Source organism: Mauremys reevesii, linkage group 5 (genome assembly GCF_016161935.1).
Source record: "Mauremys reevesii isolate NIE-2019 linkage group 5, ASM1616193v1, whole genome shotgun sequence".
NCBI classification, from domain to species: Eukaryota; Metazoa; Chordata; order Testudines; family Geoemydidae; genus Mauremys; species Mauremys reevesii.
Window position 1 is genome coordinate 72,392,600 of NC_052627.1, and position 18,934 is coordinate 72,411,533.

At 39.8% G+C, this 18,934-nt stretch overlaps 1 long non-coding RNA gene across 1 annotated transcript; it reads left to right on the forward strand.

The window, feature by feature from the left end:
* Nucleotides 1-2,399: 2,399 nt before the first annotated feature.
* LOC120405776 lies at nt 2,400-17,020 on the forward strand. The gene is made up of 3 exons (XR_005598859.1): nt 2,400-2,466; nt 10,023-10,147; nt 16,874-17,020. It is a non-coding gene; the product is annotated as an uncharacterized LOC120405776 (long non-coding RNA).
* Nucleotides 17,021-18,934: the final 1,914 nt, after the last annotated feature.

An 18,934-nucleotide genomic window follows, 5' to 3' on the forward strand; every position in this document is an offset into this window, starting at 1 on the left:
AGGTATTCTGGATAGTAGCTTAAATTATATATAATTATTGCAGCATACCTTGGAAGAATTGTTTTGCCATAATCCATGTATTAAATTATAATGATTGATTACAATTACTTCATATATCTACAAAAGGGATTTGAAACACACAGAGAGAGAACTGTATTTTTGGTTGGCATGTAGAGTAGCATTCTTCTTGATTAGTTGCAGTTTAATGTTGAAATGTAGGGCCACAGTCCTGCAAACATTTGTGCATTGGAGTAACTTTATGCATAGGAATAGTCCTATTTTGTTCCCAATTGTGTCAGTGAAGATATTCACGCACATACATGTTTACAGGTTTGAGGTCTTAATTATAGAATTGTCATAATTATATAGGGGTAAAAATGGGATTGGGTAAGAGAGAGAGGTCTACATATCTGCCTCTCGAGGCAAGATCCTGTAGTCCTGATTCATAGGAAACAAGGAATTGCTATATTGGGGCAGAACCAATGGTCTGTATAGTCCAGTGTCCTGTGTCTTACAATGGAGTCTCAGCTGCATTACAGGAAGATGGAAAAACCCCTGCATGAGGTAGTTATAGAATAACAGTCCCCAGAGAAATTTTCCCCTAACACTCAATAGTTAGCTTGACTTATGCCCCAAGCAAGGCATGAACATTTGTATCCTTTCCAAAACACTTGTCTATTTTTTAACCCTTATTATAACATCCCTGCGTACTCTCCTTATGTACGGAACTGTCTAGTCCTTTTCCTGTGCTCTTCTGTTCATTGGCATCTTGAGTACAACAGACTAATTGGGAAACAAAATATTTCCTTTTATCAGGGTCGGTTGGTTTGTTTTTTTGTCTTCCCTGGATGTTCCCTTGTTGTATAATGAGACGAGGTGAATAGAAGTGCCAGACTAATTCTCTATACCTTTCTCTTGTCCCATCTTATTCCTGTCTCCTCTTAAAGCAATCACTCTCCGTTTTTCCAACCTCTCTTCTTATGTAAATTTTCCATGTCTCTAATCCTTTTTCCCTTGTCACTAAATTCTCCACACCCCCATTTCTCCTGAATCTTTCTCTGAGATAGAGCAGAAATAGAGGGTGGGCGGAAAGCTCCCCCTGAATTCAAATTCCTCTATGAAAAGACAAGATTCTAATCCCACAGTAGTAATGGCACTAATCAGATTTCAGCTGCCAAACAGCTTTTCATTACATTCGTTCTGCAAATGGGGAAGCGCAGTGAGGATTGGAAAGAGCTGGTTCCATCCCAGCTGCGCACAGACACGCTGTATCGACACGCATGCGTATGCACTGCCAGTTGTCTCATGTCATTTGTGTTCTGTTTTTCCTCTTTCTGAAGCACTATTTATACAAACGGCTTTCTTCTTCCTTTCAATTAGGTAACCAAGATTTATTTACTTTTCTGTTCTATCATCCATACACGTAGTTAGAGTTGTAGCTCTTGTCAAGTTTATTTTTTAACTTATTTGTTTTTATTTCTGATGAGGCAGCTTTAAATCAAATGTCAGTGTCAAGGAGACGGCTGTCCCGCTAACGTCATAAAATAACCAGACCTCTCACTATTTGATTTAATTTGCCCTGTGTAACGTGCGGGTGCTGGAGGTTGTTTTAATACGTTTGAAGCTCATCTTGATAGGTGGACATTAACATTAAACAAACAAAACACAAATGCCTTTACACAGCAGGGAGTCATGATAGCCGTCGGTAGAGTTGGATCCCGCTGCAAAATAACAAACGTCTCAGATCCAATGTAACAATCTCTTATCACTAAAATAGAGAACCCCCTCCAGAACAGAGCTAAAATGCAGGGAGTGGCAAAGAGATGGACACTGAGTTAGTTGCCTGTGTCAAGTGTCTTCAGATTTCTGAGATAGGTATAATCAAGGGAGCAGAACAATCCTTGAATCCGTGTAAATCAGTCTATACAATTGTTTAAACAATCTTGAAGATACTAATGTATGCTGGGCTCTGTTTTGATATTCTGTTGCTTCTTAGCGCTTTGGAGTCGATTTAGAGTCAGACGAACGATTTTTTTCTGGGCTGCTGCAGCTGGACAGGGTTTCCTACGAAAGGAGGGAGCATCAGCCAGTGGAAATAATAATAATAATATATTGCTAGCAGAGTGCCGGGATTTAAGTGCATTTAGAAGATCTAAATACAAAGGAACTTTGTGACAGCGTTTGGCATAGACTTGGTTGTCTAAACAACTGATGGGTTCCCAGAGTAGGTGCAGATTATTTTCCAGGAGTGCCATATATGGGAAAGGGAGGGGGGCTTTAGTGTGCTGTCAAAATGCAATGAACAAAAATGTAAGCATGTGTGTAGTGAGGGAAGCTGTTAAACATTTAAATTAATTGTGTGTCATTCTAGGTGACAGAGGGACATTCTAGAGGACAGAGGAGATCTCCAAGGAAAGCCGATGTCGCAAGAGAGGAGAATAGTGACAGTGGTTCCAAAGAATAAAGGTAAAAGTGATTTCTCTCGATCATGATCTCACTCAGAATTTTCGGTATAAAAGAGTTAGCGCGAATGTGAGTTTGCCAGCGAAGACTGTATATGGTGATCTCGCCTATTGCTGGTGCTAGGCAGCTTTAATATTTAGAACAAAACTTTCCCTCCTTTCACCCCATCCAAAAAGAACCACTAACTAAAGGGAAAAAAACTTACAAAGTTATAAATGTTGCATTTGTGCCTGACAACCAGAGCCTTGGTTGGGTGTGTGTCCCCAGCATCAGTGACAAAAATAAGAAATTCACTCCCTCTGTAAAGCTAGAAACTTCACTGTTCAGTTAATTGACTGGCATGGAAAAAGTTTGCTCCAAAATAGTTTTAGAAAGTAGCTCCATGGTTTGCAGTCTACGATCTGGTGCATAATCAAAACAAGTTTATAGCATAATTATAGCGTGCAGGGAGCTTGTTAAAGAATGAAATGTTCCTTCATGGAAATAGTATCTACTCTCTATTTGAGCTTGTTTTCCATTTTCTTCTTCTGTCTGACATTTAATGTGATGATCCATTGCATAAGGGACGGGTAATATAATATGGAGCAGCAAGACAAACTTTCATTTTCAAATTGGAACATAACCTTAAAACCTGCTCTAAGTGAATAATGGGAAAGCATTCGGAGTCTACATGATGTCACTTGTTTGTACAGACAGTACTGCTTGCCTCGGTGCCGCTGAGTGTATATTTTCTGATCCTTTGAAGGGGGAATTATTGCCAGACTTTGGGGGTTTTCGGATTCTATGTTGCTCTTGTCCAATATATTTTACCCTAAACCATATAAATAAAACTGGTGGAATCAGAGATCAGACTCTTTCTGCTCAAAAGCCCCAGTGTAGTAAACGCTCTCCCCCTCCTCCTTCCCTTTCGCTGGGAATTAATGTAGGATTTGAGAGGGGACGATAACAAAACCCGGGCCATGATATTTTGCACTCGTTCGCTTTCTTGATCTCCGGTTTGGCAGGCAGGCGAGAAGAATACTCGGTCCTGACATTGATTTCTAAGGGCTTGATCCTGCACTACTAAAGTTTTGCCATTGACTTCAGTAGGAGTAGGATGGGACACAGAACCTATATGCAGCAAACATTGAGGCTTCAAAGATCCGAAATGCTGCAAACATCGTACAAATGCAGAATATTCACCTGCCCCTTCAACGCTGTGTTCAAATATTTTCCTTCCCGAACAACGAGAGAATATTCTCTGTACTCATCACACTACAATTTGACTTCAGTAAACAAACTGCTTGAAATACATACACACCGTTATTTCCTCCTTTGTGTTCATGGAGCTTCATTCTCAACAGCTGTGTACGTGAGGCACTGTGGACCCCCGTGGCTGTGATGGGTCCTGATGCCAGTGATTGATGCGCGCCTTGAGCAAATCATTACTAAGAATGGAATTAGTTCTTTATTATCTATAAACATTCAAACAGGAGCAAGTAATAATAAAATCAGGAAAGAAGGCATTGAGCAAAATAACATGAAAGATCCGTTCAGATATAGTGTGTACTCCAAATACACTTTTAATCTACCTGTAGTAACGTTTTATTAGTAAATGAGAAGCAACTAGCACCCACAGATTTGGCATTAATGACCCAGTCAGTGGATGGAAAATATACTGTCTAGCTCTACCTTATGGACGAGACCCCTTGGGCAAAGGGCATTGGTCAGCAATAAAAAAACTATTTGGAAAACTGGCTGCTGGTAATGGAGGGCAAGGATGGAGGATTTGATTTGTAAAGTAAAATCTTTAGTCTAATAATTTTTAATGAGGAAAGAAAATATTTAAAGTCAGTAACCTCTCTAGTAGCAGAAAAATAACTCCTGGCCAGACTGGGATGTCCCTCCTCACCCCTCCCCAAACGCACTCCCCCCTTTTGAATCAAGACACTTCTATGCTAGGAATAGAATTTCACCCTAAAAAAGCTACTATTTTAAAAATAACTGCACCCAGATCAATTGAGGCGATTTTAAAAACGCCCTTTAAAAAGCGTCAGGACAGAAATCTAAGCAACTGGTAGATATTTCAAGCAGAACATCTGTAATGTTCTTATTATCATTCTCAGCTGCAAAGAGCTGTAGCTGATCCTGTGGCTTTTGCAACAAGAAAATTATTGGTATTTTATTTGTTCGCAGTGAAACGAAGTAAGCACTGATTAAAGATTTATTCACATCTGATTTCTGCCTGAAAATAATAGAGTAATAACAATGTGAGCTAGCTATTTTTTCGCAGAGTTCCCGCCACACAAACATTCGCCAATTTAGAATTTCAATATATTTTGTATCCAGATTCGTTGAAATAATTTAGTTTGTGTCCGTAAAAATTAACCGTTAAAATTAATTAATTAATAGACTTATCCTGTAAAATACATGGAGACGGAACAGTTAATTTTGCAATGCTCCTGGAGACATACTACTACTACCAATAATAATTAATAAATCCTTCCTATTTTGAAAGCTCTAATTGTCTGGAGGACTTGAAAATAATTTCGGGCCGTAAATATATACACCTTCCAGTATTTTTGAACGAGTAGGTTAAACAAGAGAGCACGGATCTTGTGATCAAAACTATGCCATAAGCCATTTTTCTTTCTGATGGTCTACATAGAATTCAAAGGGAGTATTGAAGGTCGCTGTTAATAGTCTCAAAGTTAAAAATTTCCTGCGTGTATTTGTTAAACGTTTGAAGTGTAAATATTTCTAGGTCGTTGTTCTGCATTACAGAGGCAAATGAAAAAACTAACGCTCTTGAGTCTCCGATTCAAAAGTGGCCGTGAATTTTACACTTGTTTAAAACACTTTATTTGAAGTACAAGGGGACGAAAAAGTGTCAACGAAATGGTCAGTTTTTCCCTTAAATTGATTACAATCTGCTGCTTTTAAATGTCCCGCTTGCCCTTTGGGATTATTGCTGTGTTAACAATGAAAAATGTGGTTTTGCTTTGCAAAAATAAATACATACCTAAATAAAAAATCCCTAGTGCACCCCCTCCCTATTCTGGTTTCATTGTTCTATGCCGAGACATAACAAACAAACGATTACAGGTTGGAAAACACACTTGAAAACAGTAAAGTCACATTACGACAAAGCTCTGGGCAGCATTAATCTGGTGTTTGGAAAGCGGCTGACAGTTGAGCTTTTTTCCCCCCTAAATTGGTCTTAACAAAAAAAACTTAAGGTCCCCCCTCTTAAAAATATAAAATAAAATCCCGCTCTGCTTTCCTCTTGCAATCAGTATGAGCATAGAAAGAGTTGTTTGTTCTTTCCATTTATACTCTAATCGCCAAATCCCCCTTCTAGTGGGAACAAATTATTTTAACAAAGTCCACGTGAAAAGATCCTATATTTCTTGCTCATTTAACGCTCTCAGGCAGCCGGACCTAACGTATTGCACCCTGGTCCCTACTCTCATCTGGAAGAAGGTGCTCCGCACTAAGCAGGATAAAGGACCGTGCGTTTCTAATGGGAGTTTTTTTAGGGCGCGCAAGGGTTTCACCTTATTGAGCCACTTATTGTAGCAAACTAAGGATGAAATCATGCGGTCTTTACTTGGTCCTTACTCACGCAAAGTTCCTAGTTGTCTCAGTGAAAGCTTTGCTTAGTAAGGATCACAGGCTCTGGTCCTTTATATGGAAAAAGCCCAATATATAACATGTTTCTTCTTCAGAACCCCAAATGTGCCCTTCCTGCGTTTTGTATGTGACTGCTGGGAAATTGTAATAATCAAAACTGTCTCTTGAAGACCTTTGTATTTGGGTTTTTTTTTATCACGAGGATCCCCCTCCCCCGATCTGGTAGTGGAGATTTAACTCTTGATTGTCCCGAATCGGAGACCCTAGGTTGTCCTCCTGCTCTGTGAAGGTGAAGAACCTTTTCTCCCCTTGCCTAGGAAGGCAGCCCGTGGGGTGGGGAGGGAGGCACTTGTAAGGTTATCTGGTGTCTGGCACCCTGATATCTGGCTATGCTTGCCTGAGATTCCTCTTATCTAAATTCCTAACCTGGAGACTTCAAACAACTCACCCGAATGGAAGAAAAATGCAGGGTTATTTTATATATTCTCATTTCAAATAAACAGATAAATACTCGAGACATCGCCAGATTACCCCGTTCATTTACACAAGGAAAACAGAGAGGAGATGTAATTGGCTCTGATAACTGCACCAGAAGTGACTCTAGAATGCATGGGCTGCGCGGCAAGTAATCTGGTGCTAGTAGCCCTGGTTTGCTGTGCAGTTAACTTCAGCCGTGCCGAAACGGTTTGCCCTGCTGTCCTACTGCGGCGGGAACCCAGACAGTGATTTATGTGCTGGTGACACAGGCGAAATGACCATAAACCTGATGTTGTTTTACAATAGTTAGACCTGCAAAGGATCTCAGCAGGCTCTTAGATCACAGAGAGGGCTTGGTTTTTCTTTAATCCAATCTGAATTTGTACCTTCACAAATCAAATAAACAATGTGAAATCTACATCGCTGGTGCCTAGTAGGTCAATTTCCTGAGGCGTGCAAGTTATTACATGGCTTCTGCAGATTGGCTCAATGGAGTATAGCATAATAATGGTAAAGCACAAGGGAGTTTGGGGGAGAGTTTTCAAAAAGTTATCATCAATATCACCTGAGAGGGCCAATAATTGCAATATAATTTACCCTATCTGCAGCCACTTAGATGGTACTAGTTGAGTCCTTACATTTGTTCTGAGATAAAAACAGAATACATGGGCTTTACATGTGAAATTTATCTACCGAATAATCTTCGGAGATAAAATATCTTTTACTGCTCAACTATGCTATTCGGATTCTTTTGTGGCTTTCATCTGAGATCAAACAGCAGCTCCCAGGGCTTTCCCTAATCGCAGTGAAAAGATAAATGCGAGCTGTCTGCTTGGAAAAGGAAAATGGTTCCAGTAATTCATTATTACTAAATTTCACTTTCACTGAGAAGGAAACCACCAGATTTGCATCTCAGACCAATTTTGACTGACGATGCCTTCAGTGGGATCGCTAGATCTCAGTTTAGCTTGTCTTACCCTCAATGATTGAAATGTCCTTTCACCATCATTAGCATTGCACACAAATCGCATTCGGGTTTTTTTTTTCTGTTTTGCAATTTTCTCCTAATTTAACTGAACAGTTTCAGTCCAAAAGTTCTGTGCCCGAAGAGGTGACATGATCTTTCTCTCTCTTCCTACATTATTGCCTTATAGATGAAGAAAGGTGGCTCTTTTCTCATACGGCGTCTTGTATAGAAAGAGTGCGTTCTCTTTCTATGAGTGGCGAGAGCCTGCGTTGCATTCCTTGAGCAACCGAATAATCCACCTGATCCAGTTCTTGGGTGGCTTTTCGCAGCTAGATTCCTTTTAATTATTTTCGGGGCAGATCCTCAGCTGGTGTAAACTGCCATGGCACCATTGGATTCAATGGACGCTTTACATCAGTTGAAGATCTGCTGAGACTTGAGTTGCTACAGCACTGTCAGCGACAAGAACAATGGAAAGGAGTCATGCCCTGACTCTGCCGGAGAAAAGTGTACAGATCCCGCCGATTTGCGTGGGAAATGGGGGATTTTGCCGGTGCAGGGAGTGAACAGGAGGAGCCGGGGAGCAGGCGGCGATGGAGCTCATTTCGCTTAAGAAGAACGATTCCCCTGCACAGGAGAAGCAGCGATGCGGAGGTGCAGCTGTGGTATCATCTGAACTGGGAATCAGGACGACAGTCGTGCACGTGTAACTACATGGATTCACTGCCGAGGAGAAGCGTATTGGAAATCATTCATTGTTAATGGATTTATTTCAGTGTACATGGCTTAAAAAGTGCCCCAGCTCTTACCACCTAGGAAGATCATAAGACCCTCCAAAAGAGTGAAATATAAAGCGAGAAGTCCTGCACCCTCCCCACTTCAATTAGGGGTTCCCACTTCTTTATTCTCCGGGAAACGCCCTTCCCAGGCTTAGAGTTTGAGCAAGGACAGGATGATTAATTTTTTCTGGGTCACCCTTTAAATCTCCAAAGGTTGCCTTGCTTAACTCTGCTTTATTGCAACTTCTCATGTCTCTGATGCTACAGCAGATAACTGGCACAGACCCTCTCCTCTTAAAGGTATAGTACTGTGTGATAGGGAGGTAAAATTCATACCATGTCAGCAATATTCTATGTGTCTTCATACCCCCCTGCCAAGATGCAGGATTTGTTCTGTCTAAACCCTACAGAGGAATATGATCCGCAACAATGTAACTCTCCTTTTGATTCTCTTTGGGAGTTCAGATATCTACAGGTAACTTAGGCCTGGTCTACACTGGGCGGGTGGGGGGGAGTCGAACTAAGGTACGCAAGTTCAGCTACGTGAATCGTTCGAACTACTTACCCATCCAGATGCCGCGGGATCGAAGTCTGTGGCTCCCCCGTTTGCGGTGGTGGAGTTCCGGAGTCGACGGGAGCGCGTTCGGAGTTCGATATATCATGTCTAGATGAGACGCGATATATCGAACTCCGAGAAGTCGATTGCTACCCGCCGACCCGGGCGGGTAGTATGGACGTACCCTTACTTGTAAATTAGTACAAAACCCATTACATAAAAAAAAACACTAAAATATCCTGTCCTGAGAGCCTAAAATATACTTGGGGCATAAGCGTTATTCTGCCCACCCATTTAAAAGTTCTAACAATGTTAGCATTTTTCCCTCTAAAATTATACACCTTTCTAGAAGAAACACTACATAGAAAGAGCCAGAGACCAGCAAGATGTAAAAATAAATAAATAAATAAAAATCCTTTATTATGAAGTCTGTCTTTTATAAATGTTTTCCCTCTGCTAAGGGATACACACGCACATTTGAGCAGGTTGTGCCTTTTAATTCTCAATGATATTTGTATTGGAGAAGACAGGAATTCAAGAATAAACTGCTGAAAAATGTTAAATCTGGGAATTGTGAAATGCTTTATAATATCACTAGAATTGATCAAAGTTTACTGAAGATTCCAGTCAGAAAAGGAGTCTTTGTATTTCAGTCATCTGTAAATTTTACTTTAATTTGAAACATATTTGTAATTGAAGGCTACAGTTCTTGCGAAATATAATGCTCTGTTTTTCCATGGAGAAGATTCAATGGCAAAGATATATATGTGCCTTAGAGAAAACTTGTGCACTTCTTGGAGTCAATGAGAGGTTGTCTGTGGAAGCACTTCAGCATCAGGGCTTGGTTTATCAAACAGAATTCACACCATAAAAATGTAACAGGTTTGTGGCATCAGAAGAGCACTGGGATAATATTTCCCCCTCCAAATATGAAAAGTATGGACTTTGATTTGGGGTTAGAATAGAGGGCCAGATTTTCAGCTAGTGTAAATCAGCATAGTTCCACTGATGTCAACAGACCTATTAGTTTAAACCATCTTAAGATCTGGCCTATATGTATATTACTCCCAGTATGAGCTAAATAATAGAAATACATGAGGAGGTGCTATTCATGAGTTGGTTTACTCTTATCTGAAGTAACTAAAACTTTCTTTATTTGGTTTCCCAGTTGTATATACTCTGAAGATCCTCAATAATTGCACTGCAGTATGAGCAAGAGAGAGAACAAGTGGCACATCCAATGTGAGCTAACAGGAATAACGGTAGATTTCATGGTCGTGACATCACCACCAGGTAATGTTTAATGGCTGTAATGTTAGCATCATAAAAGCCAACCAATAAAATTGCACTCTATACAGTGTATTGCTAACACATAAAAATGAAAATATGCAGAGAAATGGGTTCTTGGGCTAAATTCAGCTCTGGTGTAGGGGGGAGGGATAGCTCAGTGGTTTGAGCATTGGCCTGCTAAACCCAGGGTTGTGAGTTCAATTCTTGAGGGGGCCACTTAGGGATCTGGGGCAAAAATCAGTACTTGGTCCTGCTAGTGAAGGCAGGGGGCTGGACTCAATGACCTTTCAAGGTCCCTTCCAGCTCTAGGAGATTGGTATATCTCCAATTATAAAAAATGACTGCCACTCCATTAAAGCCAATGAAACTGCACACTGTTCCATCATTTCTGAATCTGTCCTCTCAACTCTACAGGTACAATTCACAAATAAGAACCTCTAATCCCATACACTGTCAGAATGCTATTTCTGCTCTTGTAAACTGCATAAAAGTCATACACTACTTCAAAAAATAATTGCTTAACTCCCATTATAGTAATCACAACTAATCCCCAAAACAATGTCAACATGCACTTTGATTTTTTAAAAATCTCATCTGCATTGTCAACCAGTTTCCTCAGTCTCTTTCTACATCTGAAGATCTGAGACCTAAATGATAACCCCTTTGCTCCCTGTTACAGTATGATCATGATTATGTATATTTTTCACACACACCCCAGTTAAATATGCCAGTTTTAAAATCACAGAAATCCCATTTTCTGCTTCCAGGATCATTAAGTAAGTTATGACAACTACAAGCCCAAAAATTCACCAGTTCCATTCCCCAGAACCTTACTGCATTATTTAGACAGATATCACAGAAAATAATGAATGCCAACCATGGTGAGTAGGAATCAAAAAGAGAATATGACAAAGAGAATACGGCTTTTGGGAAAGCATTATCTTACAAGGAAAGCAGTTTGCAGTTTACAGTTGTTCTTCTTTGAAGATTTGTTGTGTGTTGTAGCATTTAGATAGATAGATAGATGTTTTGTTGCATATCAGGTGCCACAGAAGGAGTGGACAGTGCCACTGGAAAGATTAGAATCAGATTAGTAGGGATCTGAAGAGGGACTTGAAAGGGAGCAAGCTACTTGGCATTCGTGAAAAGGGGGTGCTGTTACAAGAGCAAGGCACAGCACCTAAAAAGGCACACAGCATTGAGTGGTGAGGGAGAGGAAATAAGAGCTGAGGCATTTATATTTTTAGATATTTATAGAGGACAGATAGGGTGCATCACTGTAATTTCTGTGCACTGAGGCATGCATAGGACAAGGAATAAATTGAGTAATCAATAGCAAAAATTGAAACTGTGCTCAGATACAGACATTAATTTGTTTTGGCTTGTTCATTCTTTTTGTGTTCAGTTTTGCAATATTTGAGCAATTGAATTTTACTTGCATGAATGCTTGTAGAGACCAAATTTTATACACATATACCTGAGCTCTTTGGCATAGGACATTTTTAAACTCACATTAGTATTTGCTCTGGAGAACACCCCCTCACACAATTACTTTGTGTGAATGTGATGACAGAAAGTTAAATTCTGCATCCAGATAATTGCTCTTACAACGGTTTCATATTTATAGGAAAGATGCCTTGGGGAAGGCCTGCGTGGGCCTGAAAGGAAATGGTTTAACAATGTCTCTCTAATCGTGTTTATTCACTGTCTTAAATTCACACTGGCTTCAAACCCTCTTGGCTCCTCCTGGGTATCTAGTTGAGGAACAAAAACAATACCATGTGACTTATATAACCAGTCATGACTAACAACTACAGATGGGGCATAGCCTCAGGCCCTTCATTTTCAGCTTTACCACATTTCTATGAAAATTTCCCCAGTTTTGGAAAAGCAAATATTTGGGTTTTACCCATTTTTAACCCAAATTTTGCAAGTATTGTCTGGAATTCCCTGCACCTGGCTCCTCCCTTGCAGAGTCCTCATCGAATGGCACAGTGCAGAGTAACTTCCACTTGATGTTGGCTGCTGTGCAGAGCGGGAGGAAGCCAAACAGTGGGCTGGGTCCTGGCAACTGAGAGGGCTCCCTGCCTGTCTCACAGTGGTTGAGGGAAATGGGTGATAGTTTGCAACTGCTATCCCTGCTGGACAGAGCTCCTTCCTGACCCCAGCCCTTCAACCCAGCCCCATCTATTTCTTCTGTGTAGCAGGGAATGAGATAGGCCAATAGCCAGATCCCAGTAGCCAAGACTATCTGACCACTTACGCAACAGACCTACAGGGAGTGGAAGACAACCATCAACCCCCTGCCCGTTGCTCCTTCATTTTCAGTTTTTGCTGATTTTCACCCATTTTTAATATTTTTTATAAACACCGATAAATTCCCAGGAAATGTTAAACAAAACAAAAACCAAAAGGCCTTACCTCCAGTGCACTATGGCTACTTTTGTGCCATGCTACTACTATCAGTCCCCAATGTACTCCCCAGGAAGGATCACTCCAGTGCAAGGGAGAGCCTATAGTTGTGTAAAGCTAATTTAGGGGCTGGAATGCCACACGTTCTCCCCGTTCCCAGACTAGCAGGGGGAAGGGAATGTTGCTGCAGAAATGAGGGATAGGCCCACCAAAGTGATCTTAGGCTGTGTTTTTGATATTCCCTAGCAATTAAAGGCTCACATAAATTAGAGGAGCCCTCAGGCTGCTGTAACCCAGCCCAGGAGGAATAGCATGCACAGAGCAGAACCAATATTAGGGCAATGCAGAGGAGAGATTTAAGCTACTTTTGCACACTATGTTCTGACTTGTGTTCTATGCATTCTGCCTGTACCCAATACCTGGTCCATTGAGTATCAAATACTCCCAGTAAACTCTTTGCCATCATTTTCTAAAAGTAAAACAATAAAACAAAAATACCCAAGAAAAAACCCCAACAACACAACTTACAAAAATTAGTCATGTGTATTTGACTAGTGAATTAATTAGAAGAAATTACAATATACAGTCACTGCTCTGGGCCACAGCTTTCTCCTTCTGTAAAACGGGAATGGTGATAAAGAGCTTTGAGGAAAGTGCAAAGAGAAGTATGGTCCCATCCTGCAAGCTGCTCCAGATTCTAGAAGAACCCTTGCACTCACCCAAATGGAACTACTTGCAGTTAATTTGGCCTAGCTCCAGAAGGACTCAGGCTACTGTCCATAGACTGGTCCAAACTCTGTTTCTTTGTGATCATATTCCCTGTATATAGGCTTTGTCCAATTTGTTCTCATTTCATTTTTATTTATTTCATTTTATGGGCATTTCTAACACATATATTAATATTCTATCATTCTCATTTGAATTCTGTGGTCACCTTTTGAAATACAAAACATAGAGGGCCTGATTCAGCTCCCATTGACTTCAAGAGGATCTGCATAGGCACTATAAACCCAGCTGCAGCAAAGCACTTAAGCACATGCTTGATGTAACGGGTTTGATCTCAGAACCCACCTTGGGACTGTCATCTAATGTGCTGAGGCTACCTCTGAGCCTGTTTTCTCTGCCAGTTTGGGCCTGCAGAACCCTGCCTTGTTGAACCAGACATGCCAGTCTGCTCCAGCCCATACCCAGGGTCTGAACCACGCGCCCCAAAGCTGCAGACTTAACTGAAAAAAGCTTAAGATGTGCTCCTGTCTCCAGCACCCAGACACCCAGCTCCCGATGGGATCCAAATCCCAAATGAATCCGTTTTACTCTGTATAAAGCTTATACAGGGTAAACTCATAAATTGTTCGCCCTCTATAACACTGATAGAGAGATGTGCACAGCTGTTTGCTCCCCCAGGTATTAATCACTTACTCTGGGTTAATTAATAAGCAAAAGTGATTTTATTAAGTATAAAAAGTAGGACTTAAGTGGTTTCAAGTAATAACAGGCAGAACAAAGTAAGTTACCAAGCAAAATAAAACAAAATATGCAAGTCTAAGCCTAATACATTTAAGAAACTGAATACAGGTAAATCTCACCCTCAGAGATGTTCCAATAAGCTTCGTTCACAGACTGGACTCTTTCCTAGTCTGGGCCCAATCCTTTCCCCTGGTACAGTTCTTGTTAGCTCCAGCTCAGGTCACATGGTAACTAGGGTATTTCTCATGACTGGAACTCTCTTTGTTCTGTTCCACCCCCTTATATAGCTTTGGCACAAGGCAGGAATCGTTTGTCTCTCTGGGTCCTCACCCCTCCTTCTAATGGAAAAGCACCATGTTTAAGTTGGATTCTAGTACCAGGTGACATGCTCACATGTCCTGTGAGACCCCAAGCCTTCATTCTTCCTGGTCTGACTCACAGGAAGGTTTGCAAGTAAACAGAGCTATTTACAGCCAATTGTCCTAGTTGATGGGAGCCATCAAGATTCCAAGGCACCATTAATGGCCCACACTTTGCGTAATTACAATAGGACATTAGAGTTATATTTCATATTTCTAGTTTCAGATACAAGAATGATAGATTTATATAAATATACTCAGTAGATTACAAGCTTTGTAATGATACTTTACAAGAGACCTTTTGCTTTAAGCATATTCCAGTTGCATTATAGTCACACTCATTAGCATATTGTCATAAAATCATATGGAGTGCAACCTCACACTTGAGTCTTGGCTTCAATGGGTCTTAACCAGGTGCTTAAAGCTAAGTATGTGCTTTACTGAATAGGGATGGGGTTATTCACATGCTTAAATCTAATCACATAGTTAAGGATTTTACTGAATAAGATTAGGATTACTCACATGCTGAAAGTTGAGCATATTTTCCTGTGAATAAAATAGAGGCTATGCACATTTTGTTTTGCTCACAAAAATCTATATGTGAGACTCTTTTTACCATTCAGCATCACATAAGGTAGTGTGATAGAGTTGAATGTATTATTTACCAGTCTTGATTGCTGTAAAGTTGGTTGATGATTGCTATAATATTTACCATAGCAATGGATTATATGGCATTTTCATAGCTTTGCTATAAAAATAAATCCTTCTTCTCACTCTGCTGAGGCCCAGCTGTGGGACATGATGTGGAATGAAAACTCATATTGAAGGATGCAATTAAAATAGTAGATGAAGACTCTTGAAATAATTAATAGCATTGACATAAGGGATGCCTTATAAAAGCACATCACTATTCAACATTCTAATTGTTGGTGGTTGAGAATAAAAAGGCTTAAGTCTGCATGTGAGTACAATGGAGAAACATTTGTGTCTAAAATGAAGTACATAGTCCTTATCCACAAGTATCGTTGTGACAATTCACAGGAATGGAATTTTAATATATTGTGGGAAAATAGTAGCAAGCCATGTATCTTTCACCATTGTAGAGAGAGAGATCTTCGTTCATTAAAGATAAAAGATAGACAAGAATGATAAAAATGGGGCAAGATCTTGAAATTATTTCCCCAAACTTTAAAATGCTTCTATCTGGCAGCATGGAAACATCTGGTGGATGGCTTTCACGATTTCAATATGTTATTAACATGTACTGATCATGTGTACAGTTCGACTGCTAACAAACCTAGTCCAAACCTGCTATGAAGGGATTTAAGATCCAGATGCAGGATCTGACTTTCCTTTAGGAACAAGAACAGAGGCGCTTTCAGAAAGACTAGGAGATTTGAAAACAAACTGTTCAAGCCCAGGCTGAATATACCATTATTTATGCCTTGTCCTGTCAAATTTTCTATGGGACTTTGGGGAGTAAAAAAATGGGTGAAAGGTGAATATTAGACATATTCCACAGCATAAGGGGGTGGGGGGAGATTCATATTTTTACCCCACTTAAGCTCTTGAGCAGAAGCTCTAACACTTGATGATGTGACTGGTGGCAAATACCTCTCTCGAAGATTCTATTTTGTAAAGATTCATTCAGAGACCATCTGGTAGTCAGACTGTCAGCCAGAGTGTGCATCATACTGGTCAGATATACTGCTGATTGGAGTGCTTTGTTTGAGCCACAACATTCCTACAGGTGACTTGTTACTGAATAAAATATGGAAGCCTGGTAATTTATGCAAAAGGGCACCACTGTGTTTGCCTGTGAGAATGTGCATCAACTTTCTTTTGATCAGAAGAAGGGTCAGTCTTATAGCCCGGAACTCCAAAGTATGTGTGTGAGATATGGGTTCTTTTGGCTTTTGATATTGGGTTATCAGCTGAGTGTGCCTATCAAAGCTGGATGCTCTAAGTGTGATATCACTCACTTTTTCTTTCACATTGGCCAATGTGACACTGTACAGAATATGTAAGCACTTTATAATATTAATATCAATATTACAAAATTGCAACGAATCATGCCAGATATGCCATCTAAGGTATCTGTGAAAAATGTTAGAATTGGCCAAGTATGCTAATCTTGTTTATATGTTTGTATCACCTTTGTATTATGAGTTATACATATGCATGGTATATCTATGTGTTTCTTGGTGATACCCCCAGACAGATTGCCATCAGAACTGAACCTGCTGGATGGCCTATCAAGAGTCATCAGCTGTACAAAGAACCCCTTGAAAGAAGCCAGGGGTTACACCTTATGAGTCATCAGGACTCGAAGGGGCATGCTTCTGGACAGGGGACTCCAAGGCTTTTCCATGCCATGTGCTGTGAAGCTTGTGTTTGGGACACTGGAAGTACAAGCCACGTGGCAAAAAGAATATAAAGGGCAGCTGCATCATATCCATTTTTTATTCATTTCTGTTTCTTACCTCTGTAGTGACTTTTCTACAAACAAAGCTCTGAACAAAGGACTGAATGACCCATCCAAGCTGTGGATGTATTCCAGAGAGATTTTAAAGCCAGCAAACTCACCAATACTGCTAAGAACCTGATATACGGACTTTGAAGTCTCTTTATGTATCTGAGTGCTTTATCATTGAAAACTTTCTTCTAGTTCTTTCTTTTTTCTTTATAATAAACCTGAATTTTAGACACTAAAGGATTGGCTGTCAGCATGGTATTTTGGGTAAGATCCAAACTAATATTGGCCTGGTAACATGGCTGACCCTTTGGGGTCAGAAGAACATTTTGAATAGTGAGCAGAGTTTTTAAATAACTTCTCACTGTACTGGACCCATGTGCTGCTTGGGAGTCAGAGAATTGGAATGCAATAAATGGAGCTGTGTGATTTCTTTTTTCATTCTCTTGATAACCAGTGTGCGGGATCAGAAATACAGTTTGTGACTGGTTGGTGAGTTTACAGTGTTACTACCAAAACTAGTGGTTATCTGCTCTCCTTTTTGCAGCCTGCCCTGACCTTGGCATTTTCAGTGAGCGCTGTCCCAGTCACACAAGGTCACTGCCAATACACTGTTCTGTCTGTATAGTTTCACAGAGTTTAAGACCAGAAGGGACCATTAGATCTAATTTGACCTGCAGAGCATAGGTCATTAAAAATTTCACCCAATGACCATTGTATTGAGCCCAATAACTTGTATGTGTGACTTAAGCATATCTTGGGTTTGGCAGATCTTCCAGAAAAGCATCCAATATTGATCTGAAGACATCAAGAGATGGAGAATCCACCACTTCCCTTGGTAGTTTGTTCCAAGAGTTAATCACCCTTGCTATTAAAAGGTTTTTTTCAGAGGGTGCAAGAAGTCTGGTTCTATAGTTACTGGGATTATAGCAATGTTAATCTATTTATATGGTATGCAAAAAAGAAACAATCTTCAAACAATGAAAGGAATGCTGCCAGGGGGACAGATACTTAAATTACTAATCAGTTTTTACTCACTCCAAACACAGAGTGTATAATCCTAACCCATTGCAGACAATGGTAGTTTTGCAATTGACATCAGTGGGGCCAGGATTTCACTTGGGAAGGTTTTTTATGCAGCATAAAAACAATTCAAACTTGTTGAGTTTAGTTCCTACTTGTTGTTAGCATACTCATCCTCGAAAGTAGCACAAATTCTACATGAGATGCTTCAATGTTGCTGTATTGTACAAAGTAATGGACAATCCTTTAAAACAGATACAATTAATAATCTTGCATGGGTGATTTTAATTAGATATTCTTGGTATAAAACAACAATTATGTGAATTTTTTGGTTATTAAAGTTATTAGACAGAAAGATGCACTGGTTGCAACATATATTTGTATGGTTTTGGTAAGGAGAACTACATCTTATATCTGTAATTTAACTTACCAATACTCATTGTAAAATAATTTTACATTTCTAATTTCTTATGATGTTTATTGCTCTGTACTCTGTAGATGAACAACAAAATATATAGAATATAGTTTGTATTTTAAAAGGAGCAAGATTGTTAAGGTTATATATGTGTTGTGTATTCTAGGCCGTTACCCTTTCCATATTCAAGCTCACTACTTTCATGTTGCCCATAAAATGTGAACAAACAAAACAATCTTATAACTCAAAACTAATCCTTCTTCTAGGCTTTCCAGGACATTCTGCCTTCTCCATTTTGTCTCTTAGGATCCATGTTTATTCTCCTCAGTAACATTAAACATGACTCATTTTGGAGGATCAAGCCTTTATACTGTAAGCATTTCAAGTTTTTTTCAGGAAATTCACTCCTATCTAGAGGGCCACTACAAGGCCTGTGTGGTATTTAAATCCTCAAATTGAGTCTTAAGTACTGTGAATATTACACTGTGGCTTATATAGCACTGAGTACATTGTCAACACCTACATAATAATAATGATAAATACCAGTAAAAGGAAATAATATTAATGGGTTTATAAAAAGGATAGTTGAAACAGAAGTTGCCAAAAGAATTAGATTACTAACTATAAAGCCTGGTCTACAC